A 21,124-nucleotide genomic window follows, 5' to 3' on the forward strand; every position below is an offset into this window, starting at 1 on the left:
TACAATGGGAATACATGTCACTCAAACATAATATTCTTTGAACACTGGGCCTCTATCAAACGAGCACCCTCGAGAACCTCTTTGAAATAGTGCTCGGCAGCCACTCGGCCTATGGTCGAACCATGCGCCACAACAGTGGTAGCATCCATCTCCGCCCAGTATGCTTTAACACGGGCGAGTGCCATCCACGAGCCTTCTATGCATGCCGACCTCTTCATCGCAGTGATGCGCGACACCGCACCAAGGAACTTGTAACGCCCTCGATGCGGCTATAGCTCCCATGTGTCGAGGCATGACTTAGAGACATAACCGCATTGAAAGCAATGTCGCAAGTTAGGCAATCTTCATAACATCCCATGTAATATAAATAATAAAGGGGAGATACATAGTTGGCTTACACTCGCCACATCAATCAAGTACATAAATAGCATTACAACATTCAAACACTCATGGCCCGACTACGGCGCCAAAATAAAAGATAACCCAACATGCGATACGGTCCCGATCACCCCAACCGGGCACCACTACTGATCATCAGGGAAAGACACGTAGTATCATTGAGAGTCCTCGTCGAACTCCCACTTGAGCTCGAGCGCGCCATCTGGAGCGGAATCATCAGGCCTTGCATCTGGTTTGGAAGTAATCTGTGAGCCATAGGGACTCAGCAATCTCGCACCCTCGCGATCAAAACTATTTAAGCTTAATAGGTAGGGCAAGGTAATATATGGAGCTGCAGCAAGCGACTAGCATATATGGTGGCTAACCTGTTCGCAAAAGAGAGCGAGAAGAGGAGGCAAAGCACGAGTGAGTAACTAAAGGACAACCTACGCAAGCATTACTCCAACACCGTGTTCACTTCTCGGACTCCGCCGAGAAGAGACCATCACGGTAACTCACACTGTTGATACATTTTAATTAAGTTAAGGTTCAAGTTATCTACAACTGGACATTAACAAATTCCCATCTGCCCATAACCGCGGGCACGGCTTTCGAAAGTTCAAATCCCTGCAGGGCAGTCCCAACTTAGCCCATGACAAGCTCTCACGGTCAACGAAGGAATAAACCTCCTCCCGAGACGTTCCGATCAGACTCAGTATCTTGGTTCTACAAGACACTTTGACAAGTTAAAACAAATCCAGCAACACCACCCAGATGTGCCGACAAATCCTGATAGGAGCTGCACATATCTCGTTCTCAGGGCACACCGGATGAGCAAGACGTCAGGTAGGCCAGCCCAGAGTTGCCCCTGGTAGCCCCGGACATCGCTCGGTTGGACCAACACTCAGAGGAGCACTGGCCCGGGGGGGCTTAAATAAGATGACCCTCGGGCTCCGGAAACCCAAGGGAAAAAGAGGCTAGGTGGCAAATGGTAAAACCAAGGTTGGGCATTGCTGGAAAAGCTTTAAACAAGGCGAACTATCAAGGGGTTCCCATTATCACCCAACCACGTAAGGAACGAAAAAACCGGGAACATAACACCGATATGGCGGAAACTAGGGCGGCAAGAGTGGAACAAAACACTAGGCGAGAGGCCGAGCCTTCCACCCTTTACCAAGTATATAGATGCATTAAGATAACATGGTAATATAATGATATCCCAACAAGTAAATAATGTTCCAACAAGGAATGGTCTCCAATCTTCACCTGCAACTAGCAATGCTATAAGAGGGGCTGAGCAAAGCGGTAACATAGCCAATCAACGGTTTGCTAGGATAAGGTGGGTTAGAGGTTTGACATGGCAATTTGGGAGGCATGATAATAAAGTGGTAGGTATCGTAGTATAGGCATAGAAAAAGAGCGAGCATCTAGCAAAGCAAAGATAGTAGTGATTTCAAGGGTATGATCATCTTGCCTACAAAGTTGTCAGAGTTGACTGGATCCTCGAAAGCAAACTCAATGGGCTCCTCGTTAGCGAACTCGTCTCCCATCTCTACCCAAACAAGACAAACAAGCAACAAGGACACAATCAACCACGTGCAAACTCAAACAACATGATGCAAAGATGGTATGCTATGCGGGATGCAATATGTGAAGCATATGCAAGATTTGACAGGGAATGCATGAACCTGGCCTCAACTTGGAAATCCAAGTGTGCCACTAGAAAGATGAGATGAAATCGCTTGAAAACGATATGAATAACGCCGGAATCGGAGTTATGGTTTGGAAATGGCAAGCAATTCAAATATGACCACGTTCTGCGATTTACAGCAAGTAGCCATCTAAGTGCAACAAGATGAACATGCTACAGCACCCAAACACGGCATCAAAATACATGGCAGGAATCCATTCATGAAGCTTAACAAAAGTCTAGCACTGAGCTACAGCCAATTCATCCATTAACAGGTTCAAACAAGCATGGCAAAAATGCATTTGGTAAACAGATCTCAGACTTAGTGAAATTAACACTTGTCTGGAATTCCAGATCAGATAGCACTCTTCGGAGCATGAAAACTATATGCTACAGGACCTGAACATGGCAAAGTAAAGCATGGCATGGAGCTACTCAAAGAGCTTAACAAAAGTCCCTTAGTGACCTTGAGCCAAAAGGGATCACAAAATACATTTGCAAGCATGTGAACATGGCAAAAACATAATCAGTTCTCAGACTTGGTGAAAACTGGAGCATGCTGAAAACAGATATCAAGTAGGCATGTTTACGAGCTCGATGCACTCACTACAGAGCAAGTCATGACCATCTAAGCATACACCCATCAAGAATACACAAAATACAAGCTCGACATGACAAGAACGAAAACATAGCATGCACGGATCAACTACAACATCCTTGGCAAAATTGCTAACAAGTAGACAATCTGCCCAGATTCACGAAATGACAAAAGTAGAGCTCGATTGACTCAAGCTAGGGTGCTCCATAATTGCAAACAAAGACATGGATGGATAGAGCACTACAAGATTAAAAAAACATCCTTACTGATCATCCTCAAATGAGGCACGGATCACTAGGAAACAACATTAACATATGGCCCTATGAGATAAACAGGTCAAAGACTTAGTGGAAAAGCTAAGTCCCTGAAATCAGCATTAACGAATGCCTCACTTTGCAAGCTTGTGCTAGTCACCACACACATCACAAAAATATATGGGTTGCACCTCTGGATAGATGGCAAAACATATAACAAAACTCATGAAGAGCTCAGGGGCATATCATGCACACATAAATCATGGCAAAAATGACAAATAACTAATTGGAGCAGCAGATCTGGCAAATATCTCAAATAGCATTCTACTAACAGCATTTCGGGCATCAAGATGAACTCAAATGAAAATGATGCAATGAGATGAAATGCTGTACTCTCTGAGGCGGACATTTTGATATGCTACACGCCCAAAACGGAGCTACGGATGCCAAGTTACAATGCGATGAACATAGGCAAAAAATTAGGGTTAGGGATGGAAAGTCAACCCGCGGATCTCAGATCCAGATCCGATCCGGGCGGTTATTGTAGCAGGGCGCGGTTCTCGAGGATGGTCGGCCGGAATCGAGGTCGCCGGAGCCGCTGGATGTCGCTGGAGGAAGGGGGCGAAGGCCGGGGCGGTGGAGACGAGCGGCGGAGCTCGCCGGAGCGGTGGCAGCGGTGGCCGGCCGGCGCGGCAAGGTCGGAAGAAGGGCGCGGCGAGGTCGGGCGTCCCGCCGGCGAGGGATGCGGCGGACGGCGCGGTGGCCCGCGGTGGAGGGAGCGGCGTGCCCCCGGAGATGAAGGAGGCGACGGCGGGGTGCGGGCGAGCGCCTCGGCCCGGACAGGAGCGGCGGAGGGCCTGCCTTGGGCCGGGACGGGCCGGTGGCGGGAGGAGTGTGGCGGCGCCATGTGGCGTCAGGCGGTTGGCCGCGGCGATGCGTCCGGCCGGGATCGGACGTTGTCCGGCCACGCGGTGGAGGCGGGGAGCTAGGTTAGGGTTTGATCTGATCCGGAATTTCGGGGAGGGGTGCTCTTTTATAGGTAGGAGGAGCTAGGAAGCTCAGAATGAGGTGCGGTTTTCGGCCACGCGATCGTGGTCGAACGCTCTAGATGATGGAGAGGGTTTTGGTGGGTTTTGGGCCAAATTGGAGAGGTGTTGGGATGCAACACACACGAGGCCTTTTCGGTTCCTCGGTTAACCGTTGGAGCATCAAACGAAGTCCAAATGGTACGAAACTTGACAAGCGGTCTACCGGTAGTAAACCAAGGCCGCTTGGCAAGTCTCGGTCCAATCCGGAAATGTTTAATCCCCACACACGAAAGAAAGGTAGAAAAGACCACCGGAGGAGAATGAAGCACCGGAATGCAAAACAGACAACGGGGAAAATGCTCGAATGCATGAGATCAACATGTATGAAAATGCAATGCACATGATGACATGATATGAGATGCATGACAACGACACAACACACGGAGACAAAAACCCGAACCCGAGAAAATAAAATAACTAAGGCCGGAAACGGCAAGAGTTGGAGTACAAATTGGGTAAATTACATCCGGGGTGTTACAACACTCCACCACTACGAAAGGATCTCGTCCTGAGATCTAGGACTGAAAGAACGCCGGGTACTCAGAACGGAGGTGATCCTCGCGTTCCCAGGTAGCTTCACGGTCGGAATGGTGTGACCACTTGACTTTGAGGGACTTGATTGACTTGTTGCGAGTCTTGCGTTCAGCCTCTTCAAGAATAGCAACGGGGTGCTCATGATAAGAAAGATCTTCTTGGAGCTCAATGTCCTCGAAGTTGACGGTGCGGTCAGGAGTCTTGAAGCACTTTCGAAGCTGAGAGACATGGAACACGTCATGAACATTTGCAAAGTTTGAAGGAAGCTCGAGTTGATAGGCGAGATCGCCTCTCTTGCTGACGATCTTGAAAGGTCCCACGTATCTCGGGGCAAGCTTCCCTTTGATACCGAAGCAACGAGTACCTTTCATAGGAGAGACGCGGAGGTAAACATGATCTCCGATCTCGAAAGCCAGATCACGATGCTTACTATCATAGTAGCTCTTCTGGCGGGATTGGGTTGCTTTGAGGTTATCTCGAATGACTTTGCACATTTCCTCTGCCTCTGTGATTAAGTCATTACCCAAAAGCTGACGTTCACCGGTTTCAGACCAGTTGAGAGGGGTACGGCACTTCCTGCCATACAGAATTTCAAATGGGGCCTTGTCCGAACTTGCTTGAAAACTGTTGTTGTAGGAGAATTCAGCATAAGGAAGACAATCCTCCCACTTCATGCCGAAGGAGATCACACAAGCCCTGAGCATATATTCAAGAATCTGATTGACACGCTCGACTTGACCGCTAGTTTGAGGATGGAAAGCTGTGCTGAAGCGGATGTTGGTGCCCATGGCCTTCTGAAAAGAATCCCAAAACTTGGAGGTAAAGATGCTGCCACGGTCTGAAGATATCACTTGTGGAATACCGTGCACAGAGACAATCCGAGAGGTATAGAGTTCCGCGAATTGAGCTGCAGTGATTGACTCTTTGATAGGCATAAAGTGAGCCACTTTAGTGAGTTTGTCAATGACAACGAATATAGCATCATTGCCACGCTTGGACTCTAGAAACCCAGTCACGAAGTCCATCTCAATGTGGTCAAACTTCCATTCTGGAATGGCAAGAGGTTGGAGGAGACCCGCTGGCCTTTGATGTTCTGCCTTCACTCTTCTGCAGACATCACATTCATTCACGAACTGAGCAATCCCGCGCTTCATTCGAGTCCACCAATAAGCCTGCTTGAGGTCCTGATACATCTTCATGCTCCCAGGGTGGATGGAGAGGAGAGAATTGTGAGCCTCATTCATGATCACTTTACGAAGGTCACCTTTGGGCACAACAATACGATCCTCGAAGAAGAGAGTATCCTTGTCATCGAGAAGCTGAGCTTGGCGAATCTGGTCTTCCAAGGTAGGAGAGACTTGAAGGTTGGCGAGGAAACCTTGAGGAACAACTTGCAGATTAAGTTTGCGGAAAGCTTCACAAAGCTCGGGTTGATAAGGCTTGAGAATCAGACTGTTGCAATAAGCCTTCCTGCTCAATGCGTCAGCAATCACATTGGCCTTGCCTGGAGTATACTCGATACTCGGATTATACTCTTGAATCATTTCGACCCATCAAGTTTGCCTGAGGTTGAGATTAGGCTGAGTAAAGATGTACTTGAGACTCTTGTGGTCAGTGAAAATGTCCACTTTTCTTCCCAATAAGAGATGTCTCCAAGTCAAAAGAGCATGCACAACTGCCGCCAACTCGAGATCATGAGTGGGGTAGTTCTTCTCGTTGGGCTTCAACTGGCAAGAGGTATAAGCAACAACTTTCTTCTCTTGCATCAACACTGCACCAAGACCTTGGAGAGAGGCATCACAAAAGACCTTGTACGGATTGGATTCATCAGGCGAAGTCAGAACTGGAGCAGTGACCAATTTCTCTTTCAAAGTGTTGAAAGCAATGTCACACTCCGGAGACCAAACGTACTTGACATGCTTCTGGAGAAGATTTGAGAGAGGCTTCACGATCTTAGAAAAGTTTTCAACAAATCTTCGATAGTAGCTTGCGAGACCGAGGAAGCTACGGAGTTGCTTCACGTTCTGAGGAGGTTCCCAATTCACAATTGCAGACACCTTCTCAGGATTCACCGCAATGCCCTTGGCAGAGATGATATGACCAACATAAAGAACCTCATTGAGCCAAAATTCGCACTTGGAGAACTTGGCGTAGAACTTGTGTTCCCTGAGCTTATCGAGCACCAAACGCAAGTGCTTGGCATGATCTTCCTTGTTCTTCGAGAAAACCAGAATGTCGTCGAGATAGACCAAAACGAAGTCATTGGTGTAGGCGTTGAAGATGAAGTTCATCATGCTCTGATACCAACTTGTAATGCCCTCGATGCAGCTATAGCTCCCACATGTCGAGGCACGACTTAGAGACATAACCGCATTGAAAGCAATGTCGCAAGTTAGGCAATCTTCACAACATCGCATGTAATATAAATAATAAAGGGGAGATACATAGTTGGCTTACACTCGCCACGTCAATCAAGTACATAAATAGCATTACAACATTCAAACACTCATGGCCCGACTACGGCGCCAAAATAAAAGATAACCCAACATGCGATACGGTCCCGATCACCCCAACCGGGCACCACTACTGATCATCAGGGAAAGACACGTAGTATCATTGAGAGTCCTCGTCGAACTCCCACTTGAGCTCGAGCGCGCCATATGGAGCGGAATCATTAGGCCTTGCATCTGGTTTGGAAGTAATCTGTGAGCCACGGTCCCGATCACCCCAACTGGGCACCACTACTGATCATCAGGGAAAGACACGTAGTATCGTCGAGAGTCCTCGTCGAACTCCCACTTGAGCTCGAGCGCGCCATCTGGAGCGGAATCATCAGGCCTTGCATCTGGTTTGGAAGTAATCTGTGAGCGGCAAGGTCGGAAGAAGGGCGCGGCGAGGTCGGGCGTCCCGCCGGCGAGGGATGTGACGGACGGCGCGGTGGCCCGCGGCAGAGGGAGCGGCGCGCCCCTGGAGATGAAGGAGATGACGGCGGGGTGCGGGCGAGCGCCTCGGCCCGGACGGGAGCGGTGGAGGGCCTGCCTTGGGCCGGGACGGGCCGGCGGCGGGAGGAGTGCGGCGGCGCCACGTGGCATCAGGCGGTTGGCCGTGACGATGCGTCCGGCCGGGATCGGACATTGTTCGGCCGCGCGGTGGAGGCGGGGAGCTAGGTTAGGGTTTGATCTGATCCGGAATTTCAGGGAGGGGTGCTCTTTTATAGGTAGGAGGAGCTAGGAAGCTCAGAATGAGGTGCGGTTTTCGGCCACGCGATCGTGATCGAACACTCTAGATGATGGAGAGGGTTTTGGGCTAAATTGGAGAGGTGTTGGTCTGCAACACACACGAGGCCTTTTCGGTCCCTCGGTTAACCGTTGGAGCATCAAACGAAGTCCAAATGGTACGAAACTTGACAGGCGGTCTACCAGTAGTAAACCAAGGCCGCTTGGCAAGTCTCGGTCCAATCCGGAAATGTTTAATACCCACACACGAAAGAAAGGTAGAAAAGACCATCGGAGGAGAACGAAGCGTCGGAATGCAAAACGGACAGCGGGGAAGATGCTCGAATGCATGAGATGAACACGTATGCAAATGCAATGCACATGATGACATGTTATGAGATGCATGACAATGACACAATACATGGAGACAAAAACCCGAACCCGAGAAAATAAAATAACTAAGGCCGGAAAGGCAAGAGTTGGAGTACAAATTGGGTAAATTACATCCGGGGTGTTACAAAACTATTGCACTAAGCTAAAATAGTTGTTCGGCTTCGGCTTTTCCGGCCACAGCTGATCCACGACAGACCTCATGGCGAGTCCGGACAACCTATTTAGTTTGGCCCATTCGGCTAGCTGATCAGTCAATGGAAGCGGACGCTCTGGAACGTTGAATTGCGACCAGAATAGCTTGTCCACTTCATGATCTGTTTGACCTTGGAAGTATTTGGCCGCATCGGCAGCGCTCGCCGCCAAGTCCATATATGCGTCTGCCGAACTCCACAGCTGATCCAGAGGGGCATACCGTGGATCTTCGAACTTTCTCCGTAGCATGAAGGGCTTCCCAGCTGCAATATCCCCGGCTTCACGCAGCTCCTCCTTCTTCGCTCTCATAGCAGAGCAGGAGTCTTTGTTCGCCATCATGGCCTTTTCAAGGTCTGCTGCCTTCAATCGGTTCTCTTTTTCAAGGAACTGGCAACGGTCGGCAGTGTCTTTTAATTCTATGGCCATCTTGGCCATCTTCTCTTTTCTCTTGCAATGCGCGGCCTTCTCGGTTTTTAACTCCTCGGCCGCCTTCAAAGCAGCCGCATTACTAATCCTTGCTTGTTATTTGGCTCGGGCAAGTTCCGCCCGCAAGGTTTCCACGGTGGTAGCTCCATCTGCAGTCACAACATATTAAAGATATTGGCATCATGCAGCTCTTACTATGTGGCATTCACCAGAAAATAACACTTACCTTGTGCCTCGTCAAGCCTCTTGTTAACAAGCTCGATGTCGGCATCCGCCGCATCCAGTTGCCGCTTCATTTCGGCAAATTCATGAGTCCGGCTAGCCACCGGAGCTCCCACTACCTGCACATTAAAGCGGTACGGTTATTGCCTGGGACTACGATCCTCTATTTGCCGCCGTTCTCGGTGACAACCAGAGTCTCAGAGGCTACTATCTACACAGGGCACACCTAAAAATGTGTGGTACCATCACAAATGTACATCATTTTACGTACCTCAAAGCCCGTCAGTAGACTCATAAAGGCATCATGCAACCCACTTTTGGCGGATGAGATCCTTTCCATCACCGTACCCATCAATGTATGGTGTCCTTCTGAGATGGTCGCTCGCTCCAACAGATCTCTCAGTATGTCCCACCGCATACCAGGCGGTGCCGGACTCTTCTGTTTGCCATCTTCAAGAGTCGGACGCTGGGGATTTTGGGTGACTATAGGATTATCTTCTAGCCTCACCGGACCCGGAGAGGCCCTCAGTGACGACACTTCAAGGTCGCCTGCTTCTTGAGTGGAGGAGTCCAGGGGAGGCATTTCGCTCTCCATCATCTCCGGAAGAAGATCCCCCAAAGATGAGCTCTGCTGAGAAGGGCTAAGATCCAAACTGCAATAAATACTTCGGTTATTTTCCTCAGAGGCAAGGTAGTATATCTCCACTATTAAAGTACTTTTTGATTACTTACAGCTCGTTGGAGGGCTGATCCCTGCGCGGACTTTGTGCGACAAGAGCACCCCCCAAGGCAGGACCCTCTGGCGGAGATTTCTTCTCCCGCTTGGAAACCTTGGTTTCCGGATCTTCAGAGGTAGTGCTCTTCCTTCCTCGGGGTGAGAGAATGTCTGATTCCTCCCCTCAGTTATCCTCCCTCATGAAGGCGCTCGTTCCCTCGGTCGGAATGGGTAGAGATGGAGGTCCGCTTTTGCCCTCATTATTCTCCCCTTTGTCTTCCTTTGAGGGCTCCGGGCAAGGTGCTAGCTCGAGCATCTTTTCTAGTACCGGATTTTCCAAACCCTCAGGAAGGGGGGCTGAACACCGAATCATATTCACCTTTGTTATCCAGTCCTGGTCAAAGAGCGATTTCTCATAATGACGTCATGGTAAACAAAAGATGGTGTGTTCGGCTGAAGGATTACTTACTTGGTCGGCGGTATGGTTGCTGCTCAGGCCCACGTCCTCGGTGGTATCCGGACACTCTACTTGGGGTCCGAAGAATGATTTGTACATCTCCTCGTGCGTCAGGCCGAGGAAATTTTGAATAGTATGCGGCCCTTCTGGGTTGAACTCCCACATGCGGAGGGGCCGGCGTTTGCAAGGCTGGACTCGACGAACCAGCATGACTTGCGCCACCATAATCAAACTGAAATCTCCTTCGAAGAGATTTTGGGTGCGGCTTTGCAGTACAGGCACGTCCTTGGCAAGACCCCAGCTCAGCCCTCTGCTAATCCATGACATCAGTTGTGGTGGAGGGCCTGAGCGGAAAGCAGGGGAAGCCACCCACTTGGCACTTCTGGGAGCTGTGATATAAAACCACCCCTGTTCCCATAATCCGGACACCTCTGGAAAGGAACCTTTGGGCCACGGAGCTCCTGCTATCTTGCTTATTAATGCGCCTCCTACTATCTTCACGTCAAAGGTCTTGAGCCACAGGCCAAAGTGAGGGGTAATGCGGAGGAAGGCCTCACACACGACAATAAATGTCGAGATGTGGAGAAAGGAGTCCGGGGCTAGATCATGGAAATCTAGCCCGTAATAAAACATCAACCCCCTAACGAAGGGATCCAGAGTGAGGCCTAGTCCTCGAAGGAAGTGGGAGATGAACACGATGTCTTCGTTGGGTTCAGGAGTAGGGACGACCTGCCCTCGGGCAGGCAGCCGATGCGAAACCTCTGCGTTTAGGTATCTGGCCTCCCTCAACTTCTTGATGTCTTCTTCCGTAATGGAGGAGGGCATCCACCGGCCTTGAAGGCTAGATCCGGACATGATTGAAGATCTGGGGCACCTGACCTGGGCTTTGGGTGTTAGAACTCAAGGCGGGGGAAGGATTCGATTGAGCATGGGAGGGAAAAAGTAAAAGCCTTATCCCTAGAGGGTGAATATCAAGCATCCTCTCTGTAGCCGTTTGGGACTTGCCTATGATCTAGGAATCCTAGACATGGTTGGGTTACCCACGCCCGTATTGGCGAGAATCCCGTAATAAGTGGACATGATCTCTGCTTTGACAAGACGTGTCGAAAAACTGCCTCGCGTTATGTGCGGTGCTAGTTAAAAGAAACGGTTCGAATAATCACCGGGCCATGGCATAATGTCGTGTTGCCAAAACAAGTCAGCAAATTAGATTTGTGAAAATATTATTCTCTCTACGGTGGTATGTGGAACTTATTTTGCAGGGTCGGACACTATCCTTGTATTCAAATTCTTCTGTGATGTATTCGGAGAAGAAACCCGCCTTGCAATGCCGAAGACAATACTACGCGCCGGACTCATCGTCATTGAAGCCTGGTTCAGGGGCTACTGAGGGAGTCCTGGATTAGGGGGTCTCCGGACAGCCGGATTATATCCTTTGGCCGGACTGTTGGACTATGAAGATACAAGATTGAAGACTTCGTCTCGTGTACGGATGGGACTCTACTTGGCGTGGAAGGCAAGCTAGGAAATACGGATATGGATATCTCCTCCTTTCTAACCGACCTTGTGTAACCCTAACCCTCTCCGGTGTCTATATAAACTAGAGGGTTTTAGTCCGTAGGACAACAACAACTACAACATACAATCATACCATAGGCTAGCTTCTAGGGTTTAGCCTCTCTGATCTCGTGGTAGATCTACTCTTGTACTATCCATATCATCAATATTAATCAAGCAGGACGTAGGGTTTTACCTCCATCAAGAGGGCCCAAACCTGGGTAAAACATTGTGTCCCCTGCCTCCTGTTGCCATCCGCCTTAGACGCATAGTTCAGGACCCCCTACCCGAGATCCACCGGTTTTGACACCGACATTGGGCTATCCATCGCAAGCGCTCTTACTGCTAGAACCATTTGCAAAGATTCATGACACATTTAGCAGGTTTATTAGTTTACAATTAATAATTCCGATATTATGCAAATTCACATTTCATATCGAACAGTTGTTTGCCAATTTCATATCAGGCACATAAATATATTATAACATCACAATATGGTAGCTACATGAAAACTGCACAGTATAACATATAGCTAGTTCAACTTCATAAGAACAATATATTCATTTCCCTAATCAAGATCATCTAGGCTCATCTTATCCACCTTTGCTTTCAGTTCAGTACGAACCCGTTTTGCACGGGCCAACTGGGAAAGTGCCGCCTCCTTCGCCAACACCATCTTAGCAAAGTCTGATTTAAAAAATTTGAGCTCATTCTCCACCTTCAAATTTTTATCCTGCGTCTTGAAATATGCTTCAGTGTTGACAAGACTTTCTCTAAGCCTACGTGTGTTCTCTTCCTCATACATGCTCCAGAGCTTCGTTAGGCACATCTTCAAAGACTGTGGCTACTCTTGATCAACCCACTCCAAGTAAGAACACTTCCGTTCATCCTATAATATGTAAAACTAGATCAGTAACAATTGTAGGGGAAATGGGTTTATTGCAACATAGAAAATCACCAATGATTATTTTGAAAAACTGAAGAAACATGTTAATTATGACATATCTTCTCAAAAAGATCAATGTGCAAATGAAATAATTGGTACTGAGACAACAACCAAATTCTTGAACATCAGAAGCTATAATTAACTACAACGACACTACAAGTTCTTACTCATGTACAATAAATAACAAATTGAACATTTTATGAGGAAGGTAAATATAACTACAACAACATAGCAACAATGTTTGGATGATAGCAAATTGATACTAACAGGTGTGTACATGCACAAATTTAGTAACATAGAACTAATAGCACAAAGGTTGTCCACTATGTATGCCAAAACTGGGGTAAAGAAAACTGTTCCTACATCTCCCACCGGTGCCCTGCACTGGCGAGCCGATGCAGCGGAAAAAAAATCAAGGACCTGGACTCCGGAGCACGTAGTTACTCCGATGCCCAGTCACTATGAAAAAAAGACACATCCGTGACATTTTGGGCCGAACGTAATTTTTTCTGTCATACTTATGACACTTCTATGACGATAATTGTGACAAAACCCGATATCATCATAGATGTGGTGGGGTCCTACTTCTATGACAAAAAATCATGACAGAAAATGGGCTTTTTGTCCTGGGCGGGCCAGAGACGCAGCTGCATGACATTATTTGGGCCGTCCATGACGGAAAAAACCATGGTAGAAGCAAGAGCGAGGAAAATATCGGGGTGTTCCCAGTTACGGTGGGTGGTCGGGGCCGAGCGATGCACGTTTCTCTAGTACATGCACGCGCGTGGGTGCGACACATTGGGCTCTAACTGAACCCGAGTGAGGCGTTGGGCTCTAACTGAACTCGAGCGATTGCACTGCAGGCTACGCGTTACTGAACCCGAGCGATCGATCGATGGCTGTTAACTGAACCCGATCGAGCGATTCCTTTGCTACTGCTGCTAACTGAAGCCGATCGATGCTGCCTCTTGATGAACAGTGAGCGTCGCTGGGGGGTTTGGATGAACAGTTCCCGGTGGGGGTGGATGAACAGGACCCCGTGGTGTTGCCTCTCGATGAACAAGACCCCGATCGATCGAGCCGGCTGGGGGTGGATGAACAGGACCCCGTGGAGGGCAGGATGAACAGGACCACCCCGTGGAGGGCTGGATGAGAAATAGACGGTGGAGGGCTGGATGAACAGTAGCCTGTGGAGAGGGTTGGTTAAACAGTAGCCGGTGGAGTAGCGCGCGGTGGAGGCTGGATGAACAGGAGCCAGTGGATGAACAGTCGCAGGTGGAGGCTGGAGGAGGTCGACGGTGGATGAACAGTAGCCCGTGGAGGCTGGAGGGGGTCGATGGTGGAGATGAACAGTATCCCGTGGAGTCCCGTTTAGCGGTATGCCACACCCCTCCCGATGAACAGGACCCCCGTTTCGACCGTAGCGCTCCAACACAAGTCCGTTTCCTCCGTTTTGCGGTATGCCACATCCCTCCCGATAAACAAGACCCCCATTTCGACCGTAGGAGGTCCGTTTCCTCCATTTTGCGGGACGCTAGACCTCTCCTGACGAACAGGATCCCGTTTCGAACGTGGCCGGTCAAACAAAAGGCTATTTCCTTCGTTCTCCGGTACGCCAGGCCTCGTTTCCATCGGTTGTTCCATCCAAGCCCTCCCAATGAACACGACAACGCATTCCATTCTGACCCAGCCGGTTGGCTCCCCATGAACACGACGACGACGCAGTTTCTCCATTCCGACCCAGCCATGTATACGAGCCCTGGCCGTACGTATGCACGAGTAGGCATTCGAGACCCTGCCCATATGTACGTATGTGGACGTATTTTCTTTTTTCCGCACTGGCCGCTGTACGTACATGTACATGCTACGTGCGCGCCTCTACTACGACACGTGCGCGCCTCAACATCAACCAGTATGTACGTACACGTACGTGACCAGAATGACAACGCTACGTACGCTTCGACCAGGTGGGTCCCGACTGTCATGCACTTCCTTGTGTGCGAAGATGTAGCTGGTGGGTCCCAGCAGTCAGGGGGCGAATCGTTTTTTTTTTGCCCAAACGCACATCCTTGCGTGCGAATATGTAGCTGGTAGGTCCCAGCAGTCAGGGGGAAACATTTTTTTCACGAAATACAGTTGCCCATCCGGTGGGTCCCTGCTGTCAGGTGGAGGAATAAATATTTTGCATGTAATAAGGAGGCACTTCCTTGTGGCCGCCGTGGACCCAGCTGTCAGCCTCTCCACGTATAGTACTCTTCTGATGGAAGTCGTTCCTTGACCATGTTGACCACGCTGCGCCGAGAGCACCAGGGCGGTGGACGATGCTACGTCTTGAGCTTGTGTTGGTTTTCCCTGAAGAGGAAGGGATGATGCAGCAGAGTAGCGTAAGTATTTCCCTCAGTTTTTGAGAACCAAGGTATCAATCGAGTAGGAGCCCATGCTCAAGTCCCTCGTACCTGCACAAAGCGATAGCTACTCGCAACCAACGCGATTAGGTGTTGTCAAGCCCTTCACGGTCACTTACGAGAGTGAGATCTGATAGATAGAATATTTTTGGTATAAAGATGCAAAGTAAAAAAGTAAAGGCAAAGTAAATATCAAAGCCATATAAAAGTGATGGAGATTGATATGATGAGAATAGACCTGGGGGGCATAGGTTTCACTAGTGGCTTCTCTCAAGAGCATAAATATTCTACGGTGGGTGAACAAATTACTATTGAGCAATTGATAGAATTGTGCATAATTATGAGAATATCTAGGCATGATCATGTATATAGGCATCACGTCCGTGACAAGTAGATCGAAACGATTCTGCATCTACTACTATTACTCCACTCATCGACCGCTATCCAGCATGCATCTAGAGTATTAAGTTAAAAACAGAGTAACGCCTTAAGCAAGATGACATGATGTAGAGAGATAAATTCATGCAATATGAAATAAACCCCATCTTGTTATCCTCGATGGAAACAATACAATACATGCCTTGCTGCCCCTTCTGTCACTGGGTAAGGACACCGCAAGATCGAATCGAAAGCTAAGCACTTCTCCCATGGCAAGAACTATCAATCTAGTTGGCCAAACCAAACGGGTAATTCGAAGAGACTTGCAAAGATAACCAATTATGCATAAAAGAATTCAGAGAAGATTCAAATATTATTCATATATAGACTTGATCATAAACCCACAACTCATCGGTCTCAACAAACACACCGCAAAAATAAGATTACATCGAATAGATCTCCACAAGAGAGGGGGGAACTTTGTATTGAGATTCAGAGAGAGAGAAGAAGCCATCCGGCTACTAACTATGGACCCGAAGGTCTGAGGTAAACTACTCACACTTCATCGGAGGGGCTAGGATGATGTAGAAGCCCTTCGTGATGACGGCTCTCTTTCGGCGGAGCTCCGGAACAGGCCCCAAGATGGGATCTCGTGGATACAGAAAGTTGCGGCGGTGGAATTAGGGTTTTGGCTCCTGCTCTGATTGTTTGGGGGTACGTGTGAATATATAGGAGGAAGGAGTACGTCGGTGGAGCACCAAGGGGCCCACGAGGCAGGGGGCGCGCCCTAGGGGGAGCACCCCCCACCCTCGTGACCACCTATTTGATCCCTTGCAGTAGGGTCCAAGTCTCCTGGATCACGTTCGGCGAGAAAATCACGTTTCCGAAGATTTTATTCCGTTTGGACTTCGTTTGATATTCTGTTTATCCGAAACACTGAAATAGGCAAAAAACAGCAATTCTGGGCTGGGCCTCCGGTTAATAGGTTAGTCCCAAAAATAATATAAAAGTGGAAAATAATGCCCCATATAGTCCAAAACAGTAGATAATATAGCATGGAGCAATCAAAAATTATAGATACATTGGAGATGTATCAGGCATCCCCAAGCTTAATTCCTGCTCGTCCTCGAGTAAGTAAATGATAAAAAGAGAATTTTTGATGTGGAGTGCTACTTGTCATAATTTCAATGTAAATCTTCTTAATTGTGCTATGAATATTCAGATTAGAAAGATTCAAGACAAAAGTTTATATTGACGTAGAAAATAATAATACTTCAAACATACTAACAAAGCAATTATGTCTTCTCAAAATAACATGGCCAAAGAAAGTTATCCCTACAAAATCATATAGTTTGGCTATGCTCCATCTTCCCCACACAAAGTATTTAAATCATGCACAACCCCGATGACAAGCCAAGCAATTGTTTCATACTCTAACTTTTTCAAAACTTTTTCAATCTCCACGCAATACATGAGCGTGAGCCATGGATATAACACTATAGGTGGAATAGAATGGTGGTTGTGGAGAAGACAAAAAGGAGAAGATAGTCTCACATCAACTAGGCGTATCAACGGGCTATGGAGATGCCCATCAATAGATATCAATGTGAGTGAGTAGGGATTGCCATGCAACGGATGCACTAGAGCTATAAATGTATGAAAGCTCAATCAAAAGGAACTAGTGAGTGTGCATCCAACTTGCTTGCTCACGAAGACCTAGGGCAATTTGAGGAAGCCCATCATTGGAATATACAAGCCAAGTTCTATAACGTAAAATTACCATTAGTATATGAAAGTGACAACATATGAGACTCTCTATATGAAGAACATGGTGCTACTTTGAAGCACAATATAAGAGACTTGCTATGTCATGGTGCTACTTTGAAGCACAAGTGTGGAAAAAAAGATAGTAGCATTGCCCCTTTTTATTTATTTATTTTTGGGCCTTCTTTTTTTTTCTTTGGCCTTTCTTTTTTGGGGGGACAATGCTCTATTGAATGATGATCATCACACTTCTATTTATTTATAACTCAATGATTACAACTCGATACTAAAACAAAGTATGACTCTATATGAATGCCTCCGACGGTGTACCGGGATATGCAATGAATCAAGAGTGACAAGTATGAAAGAATTATGAACAGTGGCTTTGCCACAAATACTATGTCAACTACATGATCATGCTAAGAAATATGACAATGATGGATGTGTCATGATGAACTAGATGGTGGAAAGTTGCATGGCAATATATCTCGGAATGGCTATGGAAATGCCATAATAGGTAGGTATGGTGGCTGTTTTGAGGAAGGTATATAGTAGGTGTATGATACCAGCGAAAGTTGCGCGGTATTAGAGAGGCTAGCAAGGGTGGAAGGGTGGGAGTGCGTATAATCCATGGACTCAACATTAGTCATAAAGAACTCATAACTTATTGCAAAAATTTAGAAGTTATCAAAGCAAAGTATTACGCGCATGCTCCTAGGGGGATAGATTGGTAGGAAAAGACCATCGCTCGTCCCCGACCGCCACTCATAAGGAAGACAATCAATAAATAAATCATGCTCCGACTTCATCACATAATGGTTCACCATACGTGCATGCTACGGGAATCACAAACTTCAACACAAGTATTCTTTAAATTCACAACTACTCAACTAGCATGACTTTAATATTATCACCTCCATATCTCAAAACAATTATCATGCTTCAATCTTTTCTTAGTATTCAACACACTCAAAAGAAAGTTTCACAAATCTTGAATACCAAGCATATTATTATTAGGCAAATTACCATGCTATTAAGAGACTCTCAAATTAATTTAAGTGAAGCATGAGAGATCAATAGTTTCTTTAAAACATATCCACCACCGTGCTCTAAAAGATCTAAGTGAAGCACATAGAGCAAAATTATAACTCTCAAAAGATATAAGTGAAGCACATAGAGCAAAATTATCTAACTCAAAAGATATAAGTGAAGCACATAGAGCAAAATTATCTAGCTCAAAATATATATGTGAAGCACATAGAGCAAAATTATCTAGCTCAAAAGATATAAGTGAAGCACATAGAGTATTCTATCAAATTTTAATTCATATATGGCTCTCTCAAAAGGTGTGTACATCAAGTATGATTGTGGCATACTAACAAACAAAGACACAAATAATACAAGATGCTCCAAGCAAAACACATATCATGTTGGTGAATAAAAATATAGCTCCAAGTAAATTACCGATGGAAGTGGACGAAAGAGGGGATGCCTTCCGGGGGCATCCCCAAGCTTTGAATTTTTGGTGTCCTTGGATTATCTTGGGGGTGCCATGGGCATCCCCAAGCTTAGGCTCTTGCCACTCCTTGTTCCATGATCCATCAAAAGAATTCACCCAAAACTTGAAAACTTCACAACACAAAACTCAAAATAGAAAACTCGTGAGCTCCGTTAGCAAAAGAAAACAAAAGACCACTTCAAGGTACTGTAATGAACTCATTCTTTATTTATATTGGTGTTAAACCTACTGTATTCCAACGTCTCTATGGATTATAAACTATTTTACTAGCCATAGATTCATCAAAATAAGCAAACAACACACGAAAAACAGAATCTGTCAAAAACAGAACAGTCTGTAGTAATCTGTAGCTAGCGCAAGATCTGGAACCCCAAAAATTCTAAAATAAATTGGTGGACGTGAGGAATTTATCTATTAATCATCTGCAAAAATAATTAACTAAATATCACTCTTCAAATAAAAATGACAGCAGTTCTCGTGAGCGCTAAAGTTTCTGTTTTTTACAGCAAGTTCAACAAGACTTTCCCCAAGTCTTCCCAACGGTTCTACTTGGAACAAACACTAATTAAACACAAAAAACACAACCAAAACAGAGGCTAAATAATTTATTTATTACTAAACAGGTGCAAAAATCAAGGAATAAAAATAAAATTGGTTTGCCTCCCAACAAGCGCTATCGTTTAACGCCCCTAGCTAGGCATAACGAGCAAGAATAGATCTAGGTATTGCCATAGTAATAAGATAGATTGGTGAAACTGATTTCATATTCTCTATGTTCGGCAGAAAGTTTTCTTTGAGGCAAGCAAAAGTAATCAAAAGGACTAAATTTAATGGGACAAAAGTCCCCAAGATCAACCTTGGGAGGTATAGGTTCCTCCTTCGGTCCTTCATAATGCACAACCAATTCATCATTATAGGAATTCTTTTGATAGAACTTTGTGAGCCTATATTCAAGAGAATATCCTAGTTCATTATTTCGAATAGCCAAATCATCATTAAGTTCAGAAATTCTATCAACTAAAACATTGGTAGGAACCTTTATTCTAAGATTTTCATTAAAAGCAACATAGTCTAGAGATTGAAAACGCATTATTTCTTCTTGATCAAAGAGGATAGCCACTATGGGAGGACGGCAAGCGTCCACCCTATAGTGCGCAAAGATTTCTTTGGCTTCTCTTATTATGAATCTAAACTCATGAGCCAAAAAGATAGTAGCGGCACGCTTAACAGAAGAATGCTCAATATTAGAAAATTCCAGAAAAATCCTTTGTATAGAAGGATGCATGTGCATGAATTGTCTTTCAAGTTCAACTACAAGCATGGCAATAGCGTCCGCAAGACTACTAGTTCTGTGAAGGATAGAACTACCCATAGAAGGTAAAGCACCGGCACAAGTAAAGAAATCTTGAATAACTCCTTTTCCAATAATATTACCACTACCAACAAGGAATTTTTTTTGTATGAAAGATGGTAGGTTCTCTAGCAGGAGTATCAGAATCTTCCATGATATTGTTATCACCCAAATTGGCGATAACTTCCCCAGTTCCAGACATAATGACAAGCGGGCAAACAAACTAACACACAAGCAAACAAAAAGGCAAACAAAGAGGGAGGATGGAGAGAGAGCGCGAATAAAACGGCAAGGGTGAATTGGAGGGAGAGGAAAATGAGAGGCAAATGGAAAATAATGTAATGCAAGAGATAGGGATTGTGATGGGTACTTGGTATATGACTTTTTGCGTAGACTCCCCGGCAACGACGCCAGAAATCCTTCTTGCTACGTCTTGAGCTTGCGTTGGTTTTCCCCAAAGAGGAAGGGATGATGCAGCAGAGTAGCGTAAGTATTTCCCTCAGTTTTTGAGAACCAAGGTATCAATCTAGTACGAGCCCACGCTCAAGTCCCTCGTACCTACACAAAGCGATAGCTACTCGCAACCAATGCGATTGGGGGTTATCAAGCCCTTCACGGTCACTTACGAGAGTGAGATCTGATAGATAGAATATTTTTGGTATTTTTGGTATAAAGATGCAAATTAAAAAGTAAAGGCAAAGTAAGTAGCAAAGCAATATAAAAGTGATGGAGATTGATATGATGAGAATAGACCCGGGGGCCACATGCTTCACTAGTGGCTTCTCTCAAGAGCATAAGTATTCTACAGTGGGTGAACAAATTACTGTTGAGCAATTGATAGAATTGTGCATAATTATGAGAATATCTAGGCATGATCATGTATATAGGCATCACGTCCGTGACAAGTAGATCGAAACGATTCTGCATCTACTACTATTACTCCACTCATCGACCGCTATCCAGCATGCATCTAGAGTATTAAGTTAAAAACAGAGTAACGCCTTAAGCAAGATGACATGATGTAGAGAGATAAATTCATGCA

This window comes from Triticum aestivum, chromosome 7A (assembly GCF_018294505.1).
Source record: "Triticum aestivum cultivar Chinese Spring chromosome 7A, IWGSC CS RefSeq v2.1, whole genome shotgun sequence".
NCBI lineage: Eukaryota > Viridiplantae > Streptophyta > Magnoliopsida > Poales > Poaceae > Triticum > Triticum aestivum.